We start from the raw sequence: 14773 nt of genomic DNA on the forward strand, positions 1-14773 counted from the left end.
GGCTGTAATAACGTATTCTACTACTGAACACATATTACATCATTCTAAGTTCTTGAACACCGAGTAACTTCAAGCAATCTTTTCGACTGATGGGTTCACGCCTGTATGACCAAGTCTGATGTTTAGTATTGCTTCTGATGAAAAACGGGAATATTGACCAGAGAGATATCGAACGCAAATACTGCCTTTAAACAACTCATTTATTCATTGTTTCCAATCTCGCCTGGGGCTTTTTAAAAATAGTGAGAGATGAATGCCATACTCATCATTATTAACGTCTCTACCACTTAGCGTCCCGGATTCAAGATTCAGGATTCAGGATTCAGGATTTTATATTCTCATAAATCATACAAAATGATATAGAGAACATACGTTTTTAGATGGATACAATGTGCAATTATGGCTACTATGCCTATGAATATAATACAGATGTGCAACTAAAACAGGGATAATACAAATTTTAGTTAAATATGACAATTCTTTAACTAAAGTATTATAGTCAGATTTCATAAGGGAAATATATTTATCAATATGGGGATTATTGCAAAAATAGCTAGGGAGAATACGTTTTTTATCATCATTTAGAGCTCTGGATGATAGGATTATATGAAATTCGTCACATATAGCGTTGTGGTTTCAGATGGTACATAGTTTATTTTCTGTGTTAAAAGTACACCATCTGCCGGTTTCAATCGGTAATCTGTGATTACGCGTTCTCAATTTTGTTAGCCAAACACGTTGTTGCAATGGGAGGCTGGTTAAATAAGGTTCTAGGTGGAGCGTATTCTTATCTAAGGAGTCCTTATATTTACCTTTTGATGAGTTTTGGAGGAAACTTAGCAGAATGTTTCAGCCAGGCCGCGGAGGTAAAACTTTGGGACTGCCATATGTATGATAATCCAACATTTTGAAGTATGTTTTTTACCATATTTAAAATATCAAATTGAATGTCGATACAGGTGGACACATGTGGTTTAAATATATTTATTTCATGAAAAAAAGCCAAGGACAGAATTTTCATGAACTGGATTGGTGAACAAGCTCAATATAACTTATATGAAGGCCGCTCCAATGTACATATATATGTGGAATAGTATCGTAAGAGAAAAATGATATCTAATGAAAATTGATGTTACAGCATGCAGTCAGAAAATTAACACCATGATGGTTTTATACAGTTATGTCGCTCGCAGTCGGGATTCATGACACTAAGGCTTGTTATAGTATATGGTTTGCTCAGCTAAATCGCCTAGTTTCAATTGAAAATAGATGGACTGATTGCAATACATTTGATTGAGTTTGTGGATTCAAAGAGGACGTTCCGTATAAGACTGTTTCTAATGAAACGCCATTAATATAATAAAATTTATTTACTCTTATAGTATCAAATCTGGGACATACAAAGAAATAATGACGTGCACGTGCATCTTCAGTAGGGTGACCACAGTGACAATCTGCTCTCTCTGATATATGTCTGTTGTGTTTATCGGCATTGAGATCGCTACATCCTAACCTTAAGCGACAGTGGAGGATTTGGCAAACTCTTGTACCTATGTTTGGATCGAAATGGTTAACTTTAGCTCTGGGACTAAAGGCAGATTTGAATTCATTGACATCTGTTAGAGATTTAATATTTTGCGGTAAAGCGTTACATAAACTCACAGCGTCCGGTAAAAATGAATTATGATACAGAGCAGTAGGCAAGCAATAGCTTGCAAGTGTGATGCATTGCGTAACAGATAGGTACTGCCTTGAGAGACAAAGGGAGGGACGAGGTCAGGGGTAACCTGCTGTGATACTTTTTGAAAAAAATGACTAGTTTAGCTATTCTTCTTTCGCAGAGTGAAACAGATGATGTTTCGGCGTAGATTTTATCGTGACTGGTGCCGCGAACAGCTCCACATATCGTACGTAACGCGTCTAAGTGCAGATTTTCCAAAGTTGTTGCCTGTGTATTAGTACAACTGTCATAAATATGGCTACAGTAATCAAAGATCGGAAGTACAAACGATCTGTACATACGATTCAGTGTGTTTCTCGTTAGTCGATATTTAAAGCTTCTTAAACAGTTTATCATACTGCTGACTCTCTTAACAACATTGTTTATATGAATATCCCATGTACAATCGTTTTAAAAAAGTTATACCTAAATATTTACGGCTCAAAGTTTCCTCTACTTGAACGTCGTTAAAGAATAAGCTTGGATGCTGATTTGATTTTGATTTCCTACTGAATAAGACTTTTAGGTTTTGAAGCGTTGAAATCGACTTTCCAGGTTTTTGCCCAGTTTGCTATTTTAAGTAGAACATTATTCAAATGAAGCGCTGCTACGTGAGGATCATCAATTATTACATAAATAGAAGTATCATCAGCAAATAATCGTATATTACTGTCAATGCATTCAACAATGTCATTTAAGTAGACCATAAACAAAAAAGGTCCCAGAACAGGACCCTGTGGGACGCCAGCTTTTACTGGTTTACTATTTGACCTATAGCCATTTATGACTACACGCTGGGATCGATGTTCCAGATAACTTTCAAACCACTGAAATAGTGAACCATCAATTCCACAAGACTTTAACTTATGTACCAGACCCCTGTGCCACACTCTGTCAAAATCTTTACTGATATCGCAAAATACTGCGCGTATTTCTTTGCCTTCGTCCATTGCCTCGGCGATGAAATTAAAGAAATATGTCAGCTGATTCACGCAAGAGTCCCTTGCGATAACACCTGGCTGTAAACTAGATAAAATGTTATTGTCTCTAAGATAATTGAAAACATGTTTAAATATACATCGCCCAAATACTTTTGATACACAACTAGTTAAGGCTACTGGTCTGTAATTTGTACAATCGTTAACGCTTCCCTTTTTATGGATCGGTATGACGCTTGCTTCTTTCCAGACTGCCGGGAATACGTGTTTTGGAAGTGACAGATTAAAAAGCCTCGTTAAAAGGGGTGCAGTACTGACCGCGATTACTTTCGGAATTTCATTTCCAATTCCGCCAAGGCCGGTTGTTTTCGTAATGATAACATTCATTAAGATGTCATATACTTCATTATTAGTGAGATTAATTTCAGATAAACTATTGATTGTCTTCATACTGATAGCGGGGGTTACTCACTCCGGATTTTCTACTAGCGATTGACGAGTGAAGTAATCATTTAAAGAATTAGTTATATCTTGTTACATCAGCGGGGAAAATTAGAATTGTTATTATTTCTTTTCACGTAATTATTAACTAACTTCCACCAACACTTGTCTGCAGTGGATCACAGCTGAGATTACTCTATGTCTACTTTGTCTGAATCGAGCCCAACTGGTAACAGGATATAGATATGAGATCAGTTAAAGTATTGGAATGCGGGGTGATTCAAGTCGGTTTATCAATAATTTGAGTTAATCTGTATAGGGATTCCAAAGACTGAATTTTACGTTTACTTTCATTTAAAGTATCTTCGTTAAAGTCGTCAGTAATAACGGTAAATAAGCTAACATCAACAGCATTTCCAATTGACTGATCAATTAGTTTCCAGTACGCATTGCTTCGGTCAGCCCTGTAGAAGGTACTTATGAGGTAGTTGCGATGTTTACATTTAATGCAAACCCATATAGCTTCAAGTCCAACAACGTCCAGTTGGTGCATATGCTCCGCATACAAATTGCCCTTAACATAGATAGCCCCACCACCCCCGCGACTCCCTCGATTTTTACGGAACGGAGGTTGATATCTCGGTATGTGAATATCGTCGTTCGGAATGTCTTTATGCAACCACGTTTCAGTTATACAAATAACATCAAAAGAATCAAATTCAACCTTAATTACATCCAGTTTGACTTTGAGACTGCAAACATGTTAGTGGACTATTTTAAAAGTTGTCAATACTGGGCCAGGGTTAGGGTGTACGTCTCCACAACAGAGTATTAGAAGAGATGCGATAATACTAACACATTTGCTGAAAACGCAAAGATGTCGGAATAGAAAAATAAAAACATTTAGCTTACAAGTTGCATATGAATGAAGCCCGACTACAAATGTCCCCGCTGCCTGTCTGTACTGACAGATATCAGCCAGCATCTCTACATTCAGATACTACATTGCAGGCTGTGGATAGATGTATACCAAAACAATTATGTACCTGTTTCAAATGAACATTAAATGTCATTTCTTTCAGAATATCAGTTTGCAAATAGATATCAAAATCAATTGAGGAAGCACGAAAGCATTCCGTAAAGTCGAAGAAAGTGATATTCCATAATTTGAAAAAAGAAAAAAGACACGTAAATAAGAGGAATGAAGAAGTCCACAGCATCATTTCGATGATATGGGGGAAAAAGCAAGGTGGAAACAGTATGAATAATTAAACTGGGCTACTCGTGAAGTAATTTGTACAGAAGAGAGAGAAAGTGCTATTAACGTACTGATGCCATAAAAAGCAGTAGTGGGTAATAAAATTATCTGTGGTAGGTCTTTATGTTACTGATAAATAGTAGTTGTGTCTACAATCAATAGGGGAGATATATACTGACGTACAGCAGAAACAAATGTGTATATTTAGCTTTAATATTAACCATAAATTGAATAATAATAATCAAGTAAATAACAATATCACATACATGCATATATACATACACACACACTCATGCATACATATACACATACACATAACCATACATACACTTACACACATGTATACATATATATATGCATACAAATTCATGCACATACACACATATGTATACACACAAACACATATATACATATCTAGATGCAACAATAATAATAAGGCATATGAAAAACATACATAAGCATATATTATAATGTTGAGATATCAAAGCAAGTCAGTCAAGATGAACTCTCACGGCAATTGCATGTTCACGACATTGCATTACATCACTCGTGCGCTGAGGGCACGAGATCTAGGACGCATGGTTTGGGGATACCTGCCGGCTGTGAGTTCAAATATTTATGGATATACAATGAGTGTGAAAAACAGATAACAGTGCGAAGACTTCACAGGGCACCTACCATGAGTAATGACTTCCTGTATATATATATATATCGAGTGAGTAGGACCCTCATGTTCAGTTGTTCAATATTCTGATCATTAATAAGAGATGCAGCAAAGACAATAACACCGGCAGGTTGCATAATTTGCACGTGACGTAAACACAAAAAGGGGTCTTCTATTGTCTGATGCTAAACAAAGTTTAGGAACACACATAATGTGAGTCGGTGCGACAAGACAAATGGTTCACTTCGTTATTTGCTACTACTGTCATTTTGACAACTAAAATTTGTGAATGCAATCCGCTTGCCGAGGATGATGCAGTGTTACATGACAAAGTAACAGCAATGAATCTCGGTTGATATTATTTTACCCACGACAAAAGGAATGTCAATATAGCATCATCACATTGGGAATCAATTACACAGTGGCGCACTTTGTAGTACAATGGCTATGACCAGCATAACGTTAACACCATAGTTCATCAAAACGCTAATAAAAGAAGCGTGTTGAGGTGAACGTACTTTCTATTAATTGATGTTAAACAAAGTTTAAACAGGTCCACAATGGTGTGATTCTTAGTGTAGCTAGACAAATAACTAGGTAAATTTAGAACATATATAAGCATATATTATAATGTATGTATCATAGCAAGTCGGTCAAGATGAACTCTAACAGCAGTTGCGTGATCACAACAATAAGAACAACAATAAGAGGCCACGAGATCTAAACCACGTGGTTTGGCGTATGCATGCTGGCTGTGAGTTCGAATAGTTATACATATATGTGAAAGCAGACAACAGCGCGGCGACCTCACAAGTCACCATAATAAAGGATTAATTAGTTGTGTATGTGCTTATCGAATGAGTAAAGCTCTCGTGTTCAATTGTTCAGTATTCCGATCATTGATAAGAGATGCAGCAAAAACGATAACACCGGCCGCATGCATGATTAACACGTGAAACTGAAATTGATCGTGAAGTAAACACACAAAAAAGGGTCTGTGCAGACAATCTTCTATTGTCTGAAGTTATAAAAGGTGTCGATATGGACATGATTTCTATTCATTGATGCTAGGCAAAATTTAAGCACGTGCACAATGGTTTGGTTCTTGGTGTAACTAGACAGATAACCCACTTCGTAGTCTCCACTGTAACTGCTTTTTCGACGATAGCATTGTCATTCTTACGTAGGAAGAGGCTATATTAAATGATGAGCAATACCAATGAAATATAGTTGATATTCATTTACTTACGACAGTTAGGGTCTCAATCAAATATCATAAATTTCGAACCAATTACACAAGAACGCACTTTGTGGAACGATAGCTTTAATCTATTTTGTCAATAGATTAAGGGTAGAGGTTGTAATTATCTCATCCAAATATCAAGCATAAGCTTTTGTTCAGTTATTGGTGACACAACACACTGAAATGATGAATGTTGTATGGTAAGGTTGTAACATCAGGTCCACAGAATCGGAATGTTGTGCTGTACTTAGGAATGAGTTCAATGGAATCTTAAAAGTTTTGTAATCTCTCCGATAGTCTGGAAGTAAGAACTTTGCCCAAGCAGCTAACAGTTGTTATACCTCTGTAAATATTAGGATTGGATGGACACCATTTATTCTTATAGATTGGTCTGATGTAACCGACTGACCATGATTCGGGTACAACTGCATTGTTAAAACACACAATTGAACAGTCTGACATATACAGGCATGAGAACATCAAGCGTTGCTTTTATATATTCATTGTGTACACCGTCAATATCACAAGCATTGTTGCTGTTGAGCGCCTTCACTGCGCAAGTTATTTCGATTTCGCTAAATGGATTATCTAACATATCACATTCACTCAGTTCACTCATGTCGATGTTTACTGATTTTATTGATTCTTTTATAATGGTTAAAAAGCTTCACCAACACACCAGTGACATTATTATCACGCTTTTTTAGAAAGATTTTAAAATATTCCAAAACGTTTTTGGATTGGATTTTTGTGTCGATCGTAATTTTCACACACATTGGCTTTTGTAGGCTTGATGTGCCTGTTTTGGGGTTCTCTTATAGTATTTAAAGGGCCTTAATAAACATTTTGTGGTTTATATCTGATCTATTTTTGCCAAAGGTGCGCTTAGTTTTATGATACTGTTTTCTTGCCGTTTTACAGTTTTGATGGAACCACTGTTTCGATTGTTTCCTGTTTCATCTTTTTACATCCAAACGTTGCTTTTGTGGCAGTTAATTAATTTTTCGCATATTGAATTGGTGACGTGAGTAATGTATTCTTGTATGTTGTCGGCTTGTGCGTTGTCAATTTCAAGGCATAGTAATTCTATACATTTAGAATCAATGTGATTGGAAAATTCAGTGCATTTGTCGTTCTTCCATCTGTTAATTCTAGTGGGAAAATGTACATAGTTCATACCACTATCACTCTCTGGTTTCCGTGCTTCGTTCTCATTGCTTTTCAGACAAAAAGTAAACTCCAAGGCACAGTGAATAGCAGAGAATTTTTGATCACATTCAGCTATAGAGAACGTATCTAAATCGTTGGTTTAACATTAATATCAGACTCGCTGTGCGTATGCGCAGAGCGTGTAAAAATATCTACTGGCTAACTTTCGGTTTGGTCGTATGCTTACCGATAGTGTAAATACACTCAAAACAAAATAATTAAATGATAATTATTTACGGATGACAACTGTTCATAGCTGACTAAATATATCAATTTCCACATGCTTTTCAGCTATTGATGTCCTACTTTGGTTGCAAGTGCATCAGAAATGTGTGTTTTGTTAGTTGTGAAAAGGGGATGTGCCTGAAGAACGGTGGTGGTGAGATGTGTTTATACAAGAACTTATTGACATATATTAAACTATTTATTTCACTACTCCCGGTCTTTGGTGCATACAAGTATAAAAATGAGTTGCAATAGACATAAAGCTATGCATTTGTTTTGATTTTTCGTTTTCCATAGAGTGTGTTTACCCTATCGGTAAACGTACGATCAAAGCGGAAGTTAGCTATTAGATATTTTTACACGCACTGCGCATGCGCACAGCCAGTCTTAGATTAATGTGAAACCAACGAATATAGTAAACAGTTCTGATGTTGCTGAACAATAGTCAACCACAGTTGAACTTTTACTAGTGAATTTCCCCCTTTATCGGTCAGATCCCATTCGCCCATTGACTATGTACACTGAACTACAAAAGAAACGTCGTACATGTATGTATTGCAAACTGTTTTATTTATGTGGAAACATATTTCCTATTTAAGGTTGAAATTGAAGGAACTGTTTTGTCCTGTTGATTAACAAGTACTCCAGAAACAAGTCTGACAACACATGGTGCCACATGCTGAGGTCATGTCCTTGACATTCAGGGTTGAAGTCAGTAGCGTGTGTGGCCACCATTTGCGTTGATAACTGCCATGCAACGCCTATACATGGAGTGTATCAAGTGGTTGATGAAGGCCATGGGGATAGCATTCCACACTCTGAGAAAACCTGCCGTGGGTTCTTCAGCAGTTGTCGGCCTTGGTCGAAGGTCATTCATCCTTCTCTGAATTTCATCCCATAGGTGCTCAATTGGGTTTAGATCTGGACTTAGAGCAGGTCAGGGCAATGTGCTGATGTTGTGCTGTTGGAAGAAGTCCCTCGTTATCCTGGCTGTGTGAGCACGTGCATTATCCTCTTGAAACACGTGGTTTGGATGACGGGCGAAATGTGGCACAACGTGCGGTCTTAACACTTGATCCATGTAACGGACAGCAGTCACTCCATTTCCTCGACCTGGACCAATATTCTGCAAGACCTGGGGTCCAAGTTTGTGGTTCAGTCCAATGCCACCCCAAACCATGATGCTTGGTCCTCCCCACGAGTCCCTCTCCATAAGACATGCATCAATGTACCGTTCACCCCTCCTTCTCCAAACTCTAGCTCTGCCATCTGCCACGTCGACAGGCCAGGTTGAAAGTTCTCAGCCGACGACGAACTGTTGCTGCAGAAATGGGTCTGTTGTGGGTTCAAACAGTCGCTCGAGCCGATTCTGTCGCTGTGCGGAAGCGATCCTGCAAGTGCTCCCGATGAAGATGACGATCTTGACGTGCTGTTGTTACCCTGAGATGGCCACTGCGCTGACGATCGTTAGTGCTGTTGATTGCATTGTACCGCTCCAGCAGTCTCTCGACTGTCCGAACACTACAGTTGAAGTCGTTGGCAATGACCCGTGGACGTTGACCAGCGTGAAGACGTCCGATGGCTTGTTCCCTCTGATTTCGAGTCAAACGTGGCATGGTGACAGTGATCAGGAATCGAATGACAGGATGATGGTTTGGGGTCCTTTTTATACCCACTAGACCATGGATTTGCACGTGCATCATGCTTTTCAGAAAGTTGCGTTCGAGAGCATTACCATGTTCACGGAAAGGGTATGAGTTTGAATCCTACTCAGAAATCTCATTTCTTTAAAATGATGTGTTATGAATGGTCAATGTCATATTTGTAATGTTACAATAGCATAAACTGTGAGTCAACCTATCAAATTCCACATCAGGTGTGAGTAAAATGACTTTGAAAAGTGCGACGTTTCTTTTGTAGTTCAGTATATAATTCTGTGTAATCCAACAGCTTATATCCATGAGAGTTCGCAATCGTATCCATGGAGGCTCTTTTTAACGGCACAGCAAAATCCTTTAAAGTTTTTTGTAAGTGAGCGTGAATAACTTCACCATCGATAGTATTACCTGCAATAAACTCGTCTATGACGATATTGTCAGTAAGGGTTTTTGTGCGTGAGTCCCTGAGGATATTTAAGTCAAATGGGCTTTCTTTTCCAGTTGTTTCAGTTTTACATACAGGCTTAGGTCACTTGGGACGCGGTTAAAATTGCTTCTTAACAACACAAACTTATGTAGGAGAAAACAGAATACTATTCGTTGTGTGGCTACCTGTTGTCTGTGTAAGCTATAAAGTTTTGTCGTTGATGGAGGTTTAGTAACTTGTTTAGTTTGAGTGTTTGTCTCGCCACAACTACCAGCCCACATTGTACAAAGGGAATCACTGCAGCTTCAAGAAAATAGAATAGCAGTGAGTGTCACTTCATCATTTAGAGACGAAACCAGAAGAAATGTCTCTTTATGAAGCATAAAAAAGAAATTGTTATGACGTCGCTGCGTTATTGACACACCAACTGATAGAATGCCGATCAAACAATTAGTGTAGATGTATCTGTTGGGAAAGACGTATGTGGTAGATTTACTTTACCATTTCATAGAGTAATGGGTTAGTCTAGTGGTTAAAGTGTTCGCTCGTCACGCTGAAGACCCGGTTCAATTCCCCAAATGGGCACAGTGTGTGAAGCCCATTTGTGGTGTCCCCCGACGTGTTGTTGCTTGAATATTGCTAAAAACGCCGTAAAACCGTGCTCAATCACTCACTCACATAATCGCCATTGTTGTGGTTAATGGGGAATATAACAATCTATCGTTATTTCCGGAATCATTTATTTTTCATTTTACTGTCACTCTAAAACGTAATTGTTGATTTTGTCACACTCAGCTGCTTGGGTGTGTGTTGCTTTCAACTCAGAGGCTTGATCGGACTCATTCCCGTTTAAACTCGGATATCGTTGTATCGCGGCATTCATAATATCGCGGCAAATAGTCATTTCCGGTTTTACGCGCCAGACACGCTTCTCAGATGTGATTTTGTATGTACATAGACAGCCAAACGTCAGTGGCTCGTTTACTTTTTTAAAACCGGCAGGATGTATCGAATCCCCGTAAGTTCGGTCCGACAGAATTATTAACATTGAACTCTGGAATCTGTCAGACCCCCCATCCATGAAATACCTGTGCTACGGTTAAGAATTTGCCGTGACAAACAATGTAAGAAACTCCCTGTGAACCAGCAAAACAGAACAAAGACAAAATATAATATAGCAAACTCACCAAAGTCATAGTGCGAGAGAGAAGCAGTCATGCAGAATGTGACACGGCGAGTGGTCTGACAAAAGTTGACAGATACAGATAGATATTACTCCAGTAATGCGTCTCAGTCTAGCCTCTATATACACATATATTCAGTCTTTTCCCGAACATTCGGGCACATACGACCATCGCCAAAACTGTAGAATGCGCTGGAACAGTGTCCCGGAAGTCAGCAAATAGAAATCTAACAGATAACTTCCGGACAGCCTGGTACCAAAATCTTTAAAATGCCGACCATCTATAATTATTATTCAAAACACTAAAAGCTGCGACCCAATAATAATTATTACTCAGTTAACAAAATATACAGAAAATACACACTGGTAACACCTGCTATAATATTTACGTTTCATGTTTGACGCTTCCAACTTCATCTGAACTACGTCGTCTGCATGTCCTTGTTGCTAAAAATATAGCGGAGGGAATGAACTATATTTATCTCCTGGGGAATGCATTCTATTGTTTACCGCAATACGATGGAGTTCTCTCCTTTAGTAAATGATAATCGGCTCTGTTCGTCTCACGGCTTTCGCTGAAACACAATGGAAGTTAAAATATTAATTTTGTCACAGATGTGTTGATTAAATTTCATTTAATCGGTCGCAGGCTAACTGCTATATTGGTTTCACTAGAAACAACTAGCTATGGTTGCCCTGAATTCCCCATTACAAAGAAAATGCTATTTGCAAAGTAATCTTGATTTTAATGTTGAATATAAACGTATTTCTGTATTTTGTGTCGATGTTTAGGTAGCATGTCGTTAACCGATACGTAACAGACTGCCCTTCTTAGAAAAGTTTGTACAATGATTCACAGTTAATCTGGATCACTGGTTACACCTCATATGTTTCTAGCTTATTAAATGTATTTGTATCAGGCACAACGTTACTGATAAAATAACAAGGCTGTACAAGACCGCCATACATTTCGTGTCAATTTCTGGTACGTATATGGGCGCAAGAACTCATAACAGATCGTGAGTGTCCATGAAAAAGCATCAAGACCCGTATCTACTCGTATTTGTTCGTATCTGTTTGTGAGTCACTTGTGTCAGGTGTTGAGTAATGGGACCCGACAGAGCGTCACAGATCGTAACGGACCCCGGGAGATCTCAATAGTGCGTGGTGTTACGATTGACCCCGACAACAATTAGATGCGATATGTTGCGCTTTCTTACGGTGTACTACGATCTGATGCGACGACCACGACTGACAATAGTGTTGATCGTAGAATATGTTTGAACCATTCAAATGTTCTCCATGATCAACACGATTGCCACGGCTGATCTCAAGATCTGATAACATTTGACTGGATCACAACGATCAGTCAACGATTGATCTTGATAGTGTGAACATAATTGTTTGGGGTTTTTTTTGTACAAAACAATCATTAAGATGGAGACGAGTGACCTTTACGGAAAGGAGCAAGTGGTGACATGTACCCTTCCACAAAAGGGATGCAATGCTTGTAGGCACTGTCAGATATCCTTAATTATGTTTCATCGCTACATAGAGATTATTATGATATGGAAATACATGAGGTTAATAACCTCTTTATCATATAATATCATTACTAAAATTACTCTTTTAAAAAAATAAATAAATCGGTCAATAAAAATCAAATTATGTGTCAAATATATATTCATGAAAAACCATGTCAAAGGTATGGAACATGATACAGAAAACAAACGGTAAGGGCTGTCAATCTAGCATCAAGCGTCTCAAAGACGGAAATGACTAATTAACTAGAAAATCTGATACAGCAAACGAACTTGGAAAAACTTTGACCAACATTCCTCCTCGTCGAATTATGTACCTCAATTCCAAAATATAAAATACTAACAAAAAGAAAACTATTGATATTAAATCAGATAATGGGAAAGATTATGATGAATTATTTTCTATTCATGCGTTTCATTTGGCTGTTGATCAAACTCACAATACGACAACGAGGGCTGATAATATGCTCCTGCAGCACTTGCCGGAATCATGTTTAGAGATCGTCTTAAACATTTTGATGTCTGGAGAATTTCCTTCCTAAACCTGGACGTAATCAAATAGATCCTTCGAATCGTCGACCCATCTCACTAAGTAGCTCCGTTTTCAAGAACGTGGAACGCATCCCAAATGATCAGCGTGTGTTGTACTTGGAAAATAATAACCTTATAACAGATATTCAATGTGGTGTCCGTATAAACAGAAGTACCATCAATCATTAAGTGCGTTTAGACTCCTTTGTAACAATGCCATTATTCAACAACAGTATTATATATAGCTACCAATCCTTTCCGATTTAGAAAACAAGCAAATGACACCATATGGAAACTTGATATTTTAAGAGATTTTTGATTGAAAGGCTGTTAGCTTCAAGTTATATTCAACTGACAGGCAGTTTCAAGCTGGCATCGGATCGAGCCGGTCTCCTCACTACAGCCAGGAACAGGGTGCTCCACAATGGAGTATTTTGTCTGCCACATCAATTGTTCATTATGAAGAGAAAAAGTTTATCAAAGGTTTAAAACGATTCAATTGATGGATCATTATTTGTTGATGCTTTTAATGTTTCTTGTCATGGCACAAATATTCATACCATAGAAAGGCAAATATAAATAACATCAATAAATGGAGTAGAAAAAGGTTTTATATTTTCAAAATCAAAAACAAATTGTATGAACTCCACAAGAACCAGGAAGTTAAAGTTTAAAATTGTAAAAGATGCCAATTTCCTGGGTATGGTCGTTATCAACATTTGACCGTTTGGCGATAGAAACAGTGAGAGTGGTTTCCAACTCGAAGATTGGAGGCAACCAGAAGACACACATCCAGCTGTACACATCACTGATCTGTTTAAAACGTGATTCTATGGTATATGTCGGAGCCTGAAAATGCTACGTTCAAATTCTTGATTCGGTCCACCACCAAGGTCTAAGACTTTGCCTTGGGTCTCTCAGAATCTATCCAATTTACAGTTGTGATCATGACGTCGAGGCCTATGAGTCATCTTTACAACAACGCCGTACAAAAGTTATCTTTACAAAGTATTATTCTGTAACAAATCTTCCTGATATAGCAGTGTTTTCTAGCTCCTCTATCAGGATTTAAACAACAAGAAATCTTTTCTTATTCCGCCTCTTGGGCTAAGAATTCAATTCTGATGCCGGCATTGAACAGGAAAATATATCTCCTCTTCTTTCCTTTCCTCTCCTCCTTGGCAGTTTGGTTAGATCTCACGTTGACCTAACAATAACTAGATTTTGTTTTAAAAACTAATCAGTTACATGTAAACCAGAATTTATTCAAGTAAAAATAGACGCAAAGACGTAATTAGAACCTACATCCGTGCTCTAATGCAGAAGACGTAGGACACTCAAGTTGGTATTCATACATTATATACAATAAAACCCAATATTGCTTTGGTAGTCAGTCCAGATTTGAATAGTGAGTCACTTAATATTTAACATCACATCGGCAATATTGCAGCCATGTTGTGACGAGAACATTCTTGACATAGAAAAGAATATATGTGTGCCATACAAAAAAAGAAAAAAACAAACCGAAAACTGTCGACTCTTAGTACATCGTAATTAGAATCAAAACTAGCATTGAAAGTTAAAACTAATAGCACTATTTGGACAGTACAACATACAACCTGCTATAGATCAACAGTAGCTCAAGGGATCACGGGGACTTACAGTAGCTATGCTTCCTGCTTGGACTTCGGTCATGAGACGGCCATGTATGTTGTGCTCATGGATATTTCTTATA

This window comes from Haliotis asinina, chromosome 14 (genome assembly GCF_037392515.1).
Source record: "Haliotis asinina isolate JCU_RB_2024 chromosome 14, JCU_Hal_asi_v2, whole genome shotgun sequence".
NCBI classification, from domain to species: domain Eukaryota; kingdom Metazoa; phylum Mollusca; class Gastropoda; order Lepetellida; family Haliotidae; genus Haliotis; species Haliotis asinina.